General features: G+C 49.7%; 1 long non-coding RNA gene across 1 annotated transcript; it reads left to right on the plus strand.

Annotated features, from left to right (window-relative positions):
- Window positions 1–8,026: 8,026 nt before the first annotated feature.
- Window positions 8,027–9,561, plus strand: LOC120619678 (uncharacterized). Its single transcript, XR_005657594.1, has 3 exons — window positions 8,027–8,715; window positions 8,936–9,023; window positions 9,460–9,561. It is a non-coding gene; the product is annotated as an uncharacterized LOC120619678 (long non-coding RNA).
- The last annotated feature ends 3,368 nt before the right edge of the window (window positions 9,562–12,929 follow it).

Genomic DNA, 12,929 nt, shown 5'->3' on the forward strand with positions numbered 1-12,929 from the left:
GCACAAAAGGGACCCTTTGCACTGCCATGTGATAAAGCCTCCTCCCCCTGGACGGTCGGTGTCCCTAGAGGAGATTCTCCTGTCTCTGCCCAGAAGGTTGGATTGTTAAGAGATCCTGACGGTCCTCGCCAGGCTGCTGCAGCAAAAACACGGCAGACTGGATGGCACTCGGCAGCAGAACTGTACTGCTCGCGGTTCTGGAGGCCGAGGTCTGAGGTCAGGGTGCTGGCGTGCCCCGGCTCTGGCGAGGGCTGCGAATTGCCGACTTCTTGTACCCTCACGTGGCGTGGCAGAAAGCAGAGAGGGGAAGCTGGCTCTCTCTCGGGACTCGTAAAGGCACCAGTTCATTCATGAGAGCTCCACGCTTGACGCCACCCAGTCCTAGTTGCCTCACAAAGTCCCCACCCGATGCTGCCACACTGGGGTAGATCTCAACGTATGGATTCGGGGGCGGGGCACAGACAGGCGGTGTGTGGCACTGACCAGCGCATCGGTTTTGCTTTACATGGCTTGCGCTTTTGGTGTCAAGTCTAAGAACTTCACCTAGCCCTAGATTCTGGAAATGACCTAGTTCTCCTAAGAGTTTTCTAGTTTTGTGTTTTACATTGAAGTCTGTCATCCCTTTTGAGTTAATTTTTGAGTAAGGGCTGAGTTTTCGAGTCAAGATTTAGCTTTCTGCCTATAGATGTCTGGTTGTTCGAGGGCCGTTTTTTGAAAAGACTATCCTTGCTCCGTTGAATTGCTCATGCGCCTTTGTCAAAAAGGAGCTGCGCGTGTTTGTAGGTGGGCGCATTTCTGGATTTTCGGTTCAGCTGATCTGCACGCTCATTCCTCTGCTGGTAGCACACCGTTCTGATTATTGCGGTCGTGTAGTAAGCTGTATGTTAGGTAGCGCGATGCCAATGATTTTTTTTTCACTCTTTTTTTTTTTAAAAGGTTGTTTTGTCACAGAAACTTTTCTATGTAAATTTTAGAATAAACTCGTTTACGTCTACAAAAAATTTGCTGAGATTTTGGTAGAAATGACATTCAAACAAATTGGGGAGAATTGACATCTTTACTATGTTGGGTGTTTCGATCTATGAGCACAATATGGCTCTCCATTCATTTAGGTCTTTGATTTCTTTCATCGGTATTTCCTAAGTTCCAGTATGCAAATCTCACTAAGTGTATACCTAAGTACTGAATTTTCTTCGGAGCAGTTGTTAATGGTGTGTTTTTAATTTTGGTTTTCACAGGTCCATCGTTAGTGTAAAGAATGCGATTGAGTTTTGTGTGTTGATCTTGACTCTTGTGACATTGATGAACTCACTATGAATTTGAACACTCAGGCATTCTTGTTATGGTAGATAAGATCTTAGCTCTTTTTCTAGGTAGATTGGTAGTCAGTATTTACATTATTTTGACTAGGTAGGTGTTGTTTATTTCAGTGTACTGTGATATCACATCTTTTCTCTGTAAAACTTCTGTTTCTCTTGGAGTTAAAAAGCGCCTCACTTGTTTTTCTATTATTAGTAAAGTTTTCTACATATATTTTTTTTCAGTTATGCCATCAGATCCATTATAATACTCACCAGTAGCCTTTTTCTTTCATATGGTCAATCATGCCAGAAAGTCCATCGATTTCTTTTTCTTTTTCTTTTTTAATTAGAGGCCTCCCTCCTGGAGTCTTTATTCTTGTTCCATAGAAAATCGGTTAGTCCTTGGGTTCCTGCCCAGCTCTTCACCTAGCCCCCTACCTCCCTGTAATCCTGGCCTTCTATTTACCACTTTGCTGTACTGTGTTTCCTCTTCTAGTTTCTATAGCTTCTTTCTTGATTCTCTCTCTTGCTTTGTGTTAGTACATCCTCCAGAAGCTTCCCGAAAGACATGCACAGGAAGTTATTAATTTTTTAAGTCCTTGCAAGTCTGAAAATGTCATATCTTTAAACCAGCTTCACACCTGATAGTTTGGCTGGGTATAGAAGCCTAGGTTGGAAATTCTTTTCCTTCAGATTTTTTAAAAAAGTGTTGCACCGTTGACCCCTAGCATCTAATGTTGCTGAGGAGAGTTCTAATGCTTTCTGATTCCCCTTTCTCCCTGAAACTCTTGGGATCTTCTTTTTATCCTGGGTGCTGTAATAGTTCATGCCTTGGTGAGGCTTCACGTCATTTGTTATACTAGGAACTCTATTATTTGTCAAATATTGAAAACTTACATTGCCACAGGTACTGTTCTAAACCCTAGAGATTCTACAGTGAATAAGACAGAGAAGGTTTTCGCACCTTAATTACAGCACTTATAAGGTGGTAAGGGAAAAAAATAAGAAATAGAAAAATTACCATAATTTCAGATAGTGACAAGCACAATGAAGAATGTAAACCAGAACAGTGACTTTGAATTATGTCTGCTGGACGGTGGGAGCTAAGTTGGTGAGGGTGGCCAGTGGAGCTCTGAGGAGGCGATGTTAGAGCTGGGGCCTGGAAGGCGAGGAGGCGGAAGCCACCTGGGTGAGGCAGGTCCCGATAGAGGCAAAACCGAGCAGAAAGGTGCTGGGCTCAGGTGTTTGCGCAGCCCTGAGTAGCATGCGGCTGGCTGTGGGGGAGCAGGGGACGACAGGGCAGGAGGCCCAAGAGCAGCAGAAGCCACATCCCACGGGGCCGTGGAGCGGAGTTTGCGTTTTATTCTCTTTGAAATGAAAAGCCTTGGAGGGTTACATGCGGAGGAGTGACAGGCTCCACTGGACCATTTCAACCCATTCTCCATTTGCCCCGAGAATACTCACCGGTCATGCTTGCGGCTGCAGCGTTTACCCTGAGATAACTCACGGATTACAGTCCTATCCTTACCCCCCAAATTTGCCTCGAAATATCTCACTTTTATGATTGTTTTCACATCGCTCTCATATGTCAATAGTCTTTGGAAACAAATGACATCATTCTGTTTATAGCATTCTGTTTTTAGTAGTGGTACGTCCATTTACAAAATAATTCTCGATCGCCAAAAATGTCAGATCGTAGAAAATGTAGCATTCCTACGTGTGATGTTAACATTATTCTTGAATTGTTGTTTTGTTGTTAGCCGAAGATTCATCTGATGAATCCGATTTACGGACATTTCTGATACATCAGGATTAGAGATGAGTTCTGTTTAGAAATAACTCCAAGAACAGTTTTTATATTTTATCGTCACATTGAAAACCAGTCAGATGTGCTTCAGCCTCAAAGAGCGTGTTTATGTCAGTTAACACTGGCAGCGAGCTGCACTTTTTTTCCTAAATGGGAAATAGGTTAAAAGGGCTGAGCCGCTATTGGGGGAGGGGGAAGGGATGGGTTCAAGAGAGGCTGGATCAGGAACAGATGAGCACTGGGGGTCGGGGTGGGGGCGTTTCTGACGGTCTCGTGATGACCAGCTCAGACTCGGGCGCTTTCAGACCGAGATTCTGTTTCTCGGTTCTGGGAGGTGTTCTTGTGTCGTCGGATTATTTCCTCTCCTCTGATTTCTCTGCTCTGTGTCTCTGGAACTCTTAGCAGTGGCTCGTTGGACTGGTCCTATTTTTGCCCTTTATTTCATTCCAGTTTTGGAGGTTTCCTTCATTTTTAGCCTTCAACATTTCTAGAGATGTTTATAAAGGTTTGGAGCTGTGAGGCTTTGCCAAGTGGGGAAGGAAAACAAGGGTCCAGATGGGCCCCCTCCTCCAGCCCTGCCTCTGTCCCTCGGCTCCCCATGGAACCCGGGGTCCCGTGCTGCTCAGGGGAGCCCTCCAGTGGCTTCCTCTGCTTCCATCCTCTCTTCTTTTCAAAAAATTCACTTGTTTTACCAATCAGTTTATCGGATGCCCACTACCTTCCAGGGCTTGTGTTAATGCTGGCAGATGACAAGCAGAACTATTTACCTGTTAATTTGTTTCCATTTTCCTAATAAAGGAAAATACTTCCTTAAGGGGTGCTCGGAGTTCAAGAGAAGTGCGGGGTCAGCAGGAGTAGTCACACACTTCCAGGTGACCAAGCACTGACCTGCCGCACACTTGGGGACAGTTAGAATGTGCTGGGTGTGGTGGCAGAAACATTGTTGGAGTTTTGCAAATAATAATGAAAAAAGTGAAAAGTACCAGAGATCAGAGATGGGCAGATCAAACACCAGTGTCACAGCATATTCTGGGTTTAGTTATGTAAACAGATGACGCTAACTGAAACCTTTTTCTTTCTTCGTTTTAAGGTTTTTTTTGTTCGCCTGCTTCCCTGCCTCCTTCCCCCCTCCTTCCCGCCCTCCCTCCTTCTTTGCTTATTTTCTTCTTCTATATTTTGCTGGAAATTAGGATGAATAAAAAAGAGCGAAATAGTGAAATGTTATTTTAGCAAGGCAAACGGTCCTGGGAAACGTGCAGAAAGGTGGGTGTTGGGCCGCTGGGTGGCATCGTGGCCAGCTGACAGCTCACCTGTCCGCCATGATGCTCGGTCCTCTTCACATTTTGATCATCTTTTACCTAAAGGCGTAGACATCCGCCTATCGTGTTTACAGAGGAAGCCGTCTACCAGGAGTGGCAGTTCGTACTCGGGATGATACTGAGTCCAAAGTGCCTGGACAGCCCCTCAGACTGCCACGCAGTCTCCCTCAGCAGCCTGTGCACCTCACGCCGCCTTGGTCTTTGTCACCTCAGGACTAAGCACAGTGTCTGGCCCATGGTGTATGTGGGTTAAATATTCGCCGAAGGACTAGCGACTGCTTGGAAGATGAGGAAAACTGGGAAATGAAATTAATTCGCCAAGCGTTTATATTGAGGGAAAGAAATATCAGTTACGCAAGAATAGGAAGAAGGAGACACGGCCCAGCAGCAGCAGGTCTCGGGGAAAGGCAGCAGGCTCGCGTCGGCCTCTGTCTCCTGGGCAAGGTCAACAGAAGGGCGATGGCCGGACGGAGCTGCTCGGCTGACCCACTCCACTCTGCGCCCGGTAGACTGCATCTTGGCGCCCCATGTGCATGGGTGTGCACAAATCGAGGTGCTTCTGAATGAGGGCGGGGAGGATGGAGAATGGTTGAGAAACCGGGGGGACGTTGGAACAGCCGGAGGAGAGGACAAGGGGTCATGGCAGGTGCGGTGGAGAAGGTCAAGGTTCACAAATATTTGAAAATCTGTCATGTGAACGAGGAATGAGACTTTCCCGAGTCCCTGGAGAAGGCAGAACTGGGCCGAGCGAGGTGGAAGTTAAAGCGGGGTGGCCAATACAGAGAGGTGACGGTAACTATAACCAGCAGCCGGGTGAGGCGGTAAAACCTCTGGAAACTTCGAGTAGAGGCTGCTAAATATATTATTAGGGGCGGGGGAGGGGATTCTTATCTTAGACTCTTGTAATAGTAACAATCAATATAAAGAGCTGTGAACACTGTTAACCCACTTCACTGCGTGCTCACGATGTTCCACACGCGTTGTCTCATTTCATCCTCACGGGGACCCTGTGACAAGCCTCCTAGGGTTTCCCAGGAATCTGATGTTTAGAGAGGTCAAGTGACTTGCCCAGAGTCACACCGTTTAGCGGGACGGTGGGATATGAGCCCAGCTTTTTCTGGCCACAGTCTCTGGGAGTAGCTTGATGCCGTGCTCAGCTATTGCAACCTGGCCCTCGCACCCTGCAAATATTTGCAACCCTGATTTTGCCGTCGGCGTGGGCTAGGTCATACTGTAGGAACCAACGGTTCTGAAATCTCAGCGGCCTAAAGTCTCAGGGATTTGTTCTTTTGTGTGTTGCACGACCCAGGCTGTACCGGGAAGGAGAATTGGAACAGGTGACCAACACGAATGGCCGTCACATCTGTGCCATAGGAAGTTAAAAATAACAGTAAGTTATTGGTGTCACGTCATGATCTAAATGGCGAGACTGTTAAGTAATGAGACTTGATCTCCCTGGTGGCTCATGGAAGGCAGTACTGTTGTTTAATAACTACCAGAGGCCTGTGAGGACTTTGTCATTCGGCTGCTCCCTTAGGCATAAGCTCTGGCGGCAGAAATGTGAGCCATGATAGTGTTGCTGCTATAGTCGGCAGAAGCGCAGAAAGTTTTGGGTGTACCCCCCACCCCCGTGTTCGGTCCAGGAATGAAGGTGGCCATCTATCGTGCTGCTTCCGTCTCCATCGAGGGCAAGTCCTGAGCTGCATGCAGCGGGAACAGGTCTCTGTCCTCATTTGGAAAGTCAGGCGCCACATCCAGAAATACTCTGACTCGTAAAAGGCGGAGGTTCTCACCTTGACGTGCACACCTCTCAGAGGAACCTGGGTACAAGGAGCCAAGCGACAGGCGCTCCTCACGGGACAGAGACAGATCGACTAAGGGACATTCCCGATGGCCAAAGTAGTACTCAGTGTGTGTGTGGTTTTGGGGGGCTTTTCCCTCTGCTTTCTGCTCGCTCCCCACTCCTCCAGCAGTACCTCTACAGTTCATGATGTGTGTAAGCTAGGAAGCTCTGACTTCGGGTCATTAGATTGTCACCGTGGTCCATCTCCTCTCAGATGGGCCCCCATTAGCTGCTGTGTGCAAGGAGGTAGCGCCGGCCTGGGGACAGGCTGCTGGTGACAACACACATCCCATAGTGCAAAAGGAGAAAGCTGGCTGAAGCTGCTTTCAGCTGAGCCTCACAGCTTTCTCCTCCTTTTCGATTTCTGAAAGTTCCCCAAAGTTAAGGCTGCCAGACGAAATGGAGGGCACCCAGTTACAGTCGCATTTCAGATGAACAACAAATAGTTTCTTAGTAGAAATACATCCCAAATATTGCATGATTCATTATTTATCTGAAATTCAGATATAACTGGGTGTCCCGTATTTCTGCTTGCTAAACCCCACCTGAAATGCGACAGCTGCTCATTTTCAAGTAATAGGAGACAGCGCTGAGGAAGCCCGTTGCCAAACAGCTACGTGGAAGCCATGTCTCAGGCTGTCTCCCCGAGCACGTAATTTGGGACTCGGTAAGATGCACGGCAGAATGCTAGCGAAAAACGGCTTTCATCAGCTTCCAAGAAAGGCATGATGCTGCATCCCGGTTATGGAAAGCCTCTTGATCACCCTCCACAAGGAGAACCGCGGCAGCAAACAGGCTCCAAGGTGACAATGAGCCCGCAACTGGAGTTGGATGGAGGTAGGTAGGGGATAAAACCCATGTCCTCTATGAAGCAAGAGTACGATACCAAAACCCAAGGCAAACCCTTCCCAGGGCACTAGCTAGTAGCCTAACAGTGGGAAGTAAAACAAAGTGGTTCTAAAGAGAACCACAATTGCTCTAAATTTAACTGTTTGGCCATTAACAGCCTCTCCTAGAATTCTCTAATTGTCTCCTGTTTATGGCGGCAACAGAGACCAGAACGTGAGTGGAAACCTTGCATTCGGATTGGGTGGCTGTCATTTCTCCCTGTGCCGTGCGCTGCTATGCCAGGGGCAGGCCTCGCCCTTCCCTCTAATCATGTGGCGCACGTGTGAGCCACGAGGTTCTGGGCGAGTGACGGGTCCTGCTCGCGTGGGACCGTAGTCCAGGAGCTGCAGCCACGAGCGGAGCGTTTCCCAGCCTGGGCACTGGGCTGGGAGCCTTCTCCGCACCGGTGTCGTCTGTTCCTCGAAACAACCTGAGAGATTTGTCTCATTTTGTCGACGAGGACCCTGGGGCTCAGATCCCAGGCCACACTGCGATGAGAGATCCTTTCCATGACCTGACGGATGCCCTGGGTATCCAGCGCTGCACGTAGCACAGCCCCAAACCCAGACCTCGGTCAGGCCTCTCGTTTGAGATGTGGAAGGTAAGGCCCAAAGTCCCAGTGGCCGGGGCAGGCTGGGTTTGCAGCAGAGCCCACCGAAGCTCACCTAGTGTCTTTAACCGAGTCCCCGGGAAACAGGCCCTCGGATGGAAAGGGGTCTTGCGTTCAGGAGGCTGACGGAGGCGGGGCTTGGGATTGACGGAGCAGTCGGCGGTGTGTGCTGAGACGCACGCGCTCACCTAGTGTTTTCTGGCGGGGGCGGGGGGGCGGAGTCCGGATTTGTAATTTGCCAATTTCCGTGGCGTGAATTCTCCCGGCATGGCGGATTTCTAGCTTCCCACCTGCCACGCCTGAAGGCAGACATGGGGAGAGCGCTCAGAACCGGCTCGCACACGCTCCGGCTCAGCACTGCCATGGGGCGTGAGGGCGAGAGGCCGGGGCAGAGGGGGAAGGTAAACGTGGTGGAGCAACAGTAAAGAGAGGCCGGGACGGCCCTTCGGGGTCGTGCCCGGGGGAGGGCACGGGCTGAGCTCTCGTGCACCCATCTCCCACGTCGACCTGCTATTGACAGGTGCTGCTTCAGCTTCCCACAGCTCCAGTCCCACGTGGCCGCCACGTGCTGTCCTCACTTCCTTCTCTTCATCGGCAAGAAGCCCTTGGCTTCCGCTGCACCCTTGTTTCCTGTTGGTTCTCAGTGCTTAATAGGTAGACGGATGAAGCAGCAATGGGCAGAATGTTTGAGAAAGGTGTGGTGGTTCTATCGGCAGGTCACCCATGTTCCAGGCTCTTCCTGGCTGCGTCCTGCCGTGTGCTGTTCGTTCCTGTGTGAAATGTCACCCCTCCCCCGGAGTTACGAGTTCATCTGCAAGGGACCCAAGCCCTCTGGTTCCCTGTGATCACAGAGCAGTGGCTGTGCTGTCGCTCACCATTATGAGAGATCGAGCTGGGGGACCAGTGCCTGGCCATCATCGACGCATTCGAGATGGAATTTCCCTTGGGTAAATGGACCTTTCAGAAGAGTTCTGGTTACGTTCTATTTCTTTGGGGAAATGGGAATATTGGAAGTTCAGAAAACAGTTAAAATTGACTACAAGGCGAAAGAATCCCAGTGACCCGGACGCCCCGGTGAGATGTGCATTGCGTTCTGTGGGTCGGCGCCGCACAGAAGCAATATGTCTGGAAGATTCAGGAGGTCACAGTCCTTCCTCTCCCCCACAGGCACAGTAAAGACAGACACTGCCTTTCCTGGTGGAGGCGGGATCCTGGGGTGCCCTTGGCCTGTGCCTAACATCACGGCGACGTCGGCGTGTGTACAACTCGGTTTGCGATGAGTCCTTTCTGATGGAGCGGCCCTAATTTTGGGGGGCTACTTTTCCGGGCCATGCAAGCGCTGTGTGGGTCTGATCAGCCCTCTATCAGAATAAATGACCAAGAGCCATCCCAGAAGTCCTCGAGAATTGTGAGTGTGTGCGTGCGTGCGTGCGTGCGTGCCTGTGCGCGTGTGCGTTTGGGGAGATAGGATTTCAGGATCCAGCCCCTTTTAGTGGCTGACTTTGCATCTACCATTTTTCCTGTGATGGTCAGAGTCACTTCCTGTGGCCGCTGGACCCCCGTTTTACCGGGCCTTCTTTCAAAAGCTCCACTGACCCCTCAGCCTCTAATTCCATCCGTCTGTCGAGAAAGCTCTGTTTCTCTGGCTTGTGTATTTATTCTCTCTAATACTGGCTATTTTCTAAAAACAGAACATGACACTGACTCATGATCATCCCCTGAGGGCAACGAGGAGGAAGATGCGGGAAGGCACTCGAGCTATTGTGCAGCAAAACCAGGTGGAAACAGGCTTGCCGCGCACGACGCCGCGCACGACGCCGCGCACGACGCCGCGCACGACGCCGCGCACGACGCCGCGCACGACGCCACTCACAGCGTGACGCCTCTTAAAGAAACGTCTGGCGGTTCCTCGAATGGCTGCCCTCTCAGGCCTCCGAGTCTCTGCCCCGGGCCCTCCCTCTGCCCCTACAGCCCTTTGTCCTCTTTTCTCCTTAACTAATTCCTACTAATTCTATGAGAGTCTGATTTTACCTCCTCCAGGAAGTCTTCCCTGACGCCCTCAATGTGGCATAGCTATCCCGCTTGTTTCCTCTCTGTTTTACATTTATAAATAAACAAATTTTTATAAATCAATATGTGTATCTGTGTGGGTTCCCCCCCCCCAAAAGCTCACAGAAATACCGTAACGATAATTGTGTGCTGACTTAGTCCTTGATGCCCTGTGTCTAGAACATAAGAGACACTCTATGAATCTTTGGTGGGGTAAATGAATTACAAAATTATTTTAAAAGAAGACTTGTCTGGCTTCAAAAGGGATTTGATCTTTGATAAAGGACCCCTATTTGCAGAGTTTGGGGGCACAGAGAGTTTGGATATCAAGTGAAGAAGAAGGAGACAATGGAGGCCATGATGCTCTCCCATCTTATTTCAAAATCTGATTGAAGTAGAAGTCGACGAAATTTAATTCATTCAAATAACATACTATGTATGCTTCCAAATCTAATGGATGAAATTTATACCTTTTGAATCTTCATAATGAAAATTCAAGGACAACGAGTCGAAAACGGCGATTAGTCACATTGTTTAAGTATGAAATGAATACAAAAGATTCAGGTATATATGACGTTTTCATGCAGTTTTTACAGAGATTGCTTTAAATGTAATAACGTGATGGGGGTGGGGAGCATAGAGAATTATGGCATTTTCTCTGCAGCTGGAGCCTGAGGTCTGCTGCGTGTAAGCAGCTCCGATGCGTGCTTCTCTGCGACCCAGCCCCGAGGGTCAGCTGCTCGGAGTAACAGGCTCTTCCGCATCGTCCCAGTAATTAGGCAATTTTTATGTACGAGCTGGTTTAGACCACGCACACCTACCTCATGCTGACCTTTCTTTCGTTTACCTGCAGCTTGTGGTATTTTGGGAAGTGAACTTTTCTTGGTGAGTGACGGTGTCACACTGCTCGCCAGCTCTCCTGGAAAGCAGGGCTGCCAGCCGCCCTGGTCGCCCTTGGGAGCAGGCCCCACAGGCCCCACCAAGGCGCCTTGGTCTGTAATTCCCAGCCCAGAAATGCCAGTCCTCTTGGATGCCCTGTGCGGTCCCAGCGTCTTGTTTCTGATAGTTCACAGCATGTGATTCTGAGCCGAGGTGGGCATCATGGAACCACAGCGTCCTCCTTGAGATGATGCTTCTGTGCCAGGGCGGAGGCGTCCCGGGCGTGTAGGCAGAAGGAGAATCTTGCGTCTGGCACTCTGGTCTAGAAATGGCCTCTTGCTTCCTATCATCTCTCTGGGTTCAGAATCGTGCTCCCAAGAAAAGGATTTTGCAACATTTTTAATGGACGACACTTTGCTACAAGCCCTCCCCCCCTGCACCCCCCCCCCCCCGCCAGCAGTGTCTGTGTGAGACAGTGAGATTCAGACTCTAGGGGACTCCTAGCGTCCCCTAACTCTCAATCCAAATCTTGGGGTCCTGGGCTCTGCTGGTTGACCTTGTGCTACAGGAAGAAGTGAGAACGAGCATGTGTAGACAAGAGTGAATATGTTGGCGGAACACCCAAGGTGAAGCTGGGGACAAGGTCAGTTTAATAATCCCAGCGAATGGAGGACGAGTGCCACCCATGGGCACTCAGGGCCCTCAGCCTTCGTGCACCAGGTCCCCTGCCCAGAGGAGCCCAGTGGGTGTCCTGGCAGCCGACTGATGAGATGTAGCTTCCTTTCCCCTGGGCGGCGGTGGAAAAGGCAGCAGGCTGGCGGTACACCCTTCCCCCAGAGCGTGTCACTGAACGCACCCGCCACAGAGACCAGCATCAACCTTCGAGGCTAGATTTAATCTTTGCACATAGTTCCAAGTTCTTTGGAGCCAAATCTAGCAACAAAATGGATAGTCGTCCTGAGGAATAGAGCACTTGGAACCAGAAACAATGTATTGCTCTAAGAACAAAGCCGTTATATGGCTTACAAATGTACTCCGGTGGCAATTCTGAGATAAGAATCCAAATGGGCTTGGCACGAGGCAGCCCCCGCGAAATGACTACGTGGCTTCTCCAGGGGGTATCGTGAAGGGTTCCATGCGAGCGTGGAGGGGGACATATTTGTCGAACAGTCGGATAGCACGCAACCACGAAAGCTATGGATGTCGAGTCAAGGCCAGGGACGCGAGGTCATTCTACAGTCTGCCATGCCCTTGGCAATGGGTCCTGGAGAAACGCTCCACTTCTCTGCAGTATGCAGTGCTCATCCGCTGCTCTTCCTGGGGTGCCCTAATACCCTCTCTCCCGGGTGGGCTTCTAGGCATCCTTCAAGACTCACCTTGACTTTCATCTCCTTCATGGCACAGAGAATTAGTCTCCTCTCTGCCCCATTTTGCACTTGTATAAGTCCCTACTGTGTGACTTCATTACATTATCACACTTCTTGCTTTTTCTCTGCCCCCTGAGCTGTGAGCAGGTTCAAGGCAGGAGCTGCCTTAATCATGTCTATATTTCCGATGCTCAGTGAAGAGTAGATGTGCAATAAAACACATTGCGAATGACTGATCAATCCGGCTTCAACGAACTCATTTCCTCATGTATCGCTTGTTCTTCTAAATTCACTGGGTCTTTTAAAGTGAGAGGATGTGGGAATTCTGTGATCATGCCCACATGTGCTGAGGGTACACAGAGATGATCCGTAATTTCTGTACTCTGATAAGTGCGTAAGTGTTCTTCATGGGCTTGTGATTCTTGAGTGTCGACGTGTAGTGGGTGCTGTCGGGGGTGCCCCAGATCTGCAAGAGGGTTCCCTTAATGAAATCCGCTCCTAGATCCATCATGCAGCTCAGCCCTGCCAGAAATACTCCCATGTAAGTGCGACATGTAACAAGTAGCATCTGAAAGGCAAGTACCAAAAGGCTACCACTGCAGAATGAGAAAGAACTAACTGTGGAAAATTAGAAAGCTACGCAGAATAGTCTTTAGTCTCAATTAGCCACATTTCCCTACCTTCCAGCAGCTGAACTCAGAGTGTCATTTGAGCGGGGGGCTCGGGCCCGGCAGCTTCTGATGTCCCCAATTATGCAATAATGGTAATCACTGACGAGGGCTCGGTTGAGAAATGTCTGTTTCCCCATGTCTAGCGCTCAGTAATCATGGGGGAGGAGCGCGTTAGAGAAGAATTCGTTGATTTTT

The sequence above is a fragment of the Pteropus medius genome, unplaced genomic scaffold (assembly GCF_902729225.1).
Source record: "Pteropus medius unplaced genomic scaffold, Ma_sr-lr_union100, whole genome shotgun sequence".
Lineage (NCBI taxonomy): Eukaryota > Metazoa > Chordata > Mammalia > Chiroptera > Pteropodidae > Pteropus > Pteropus medius.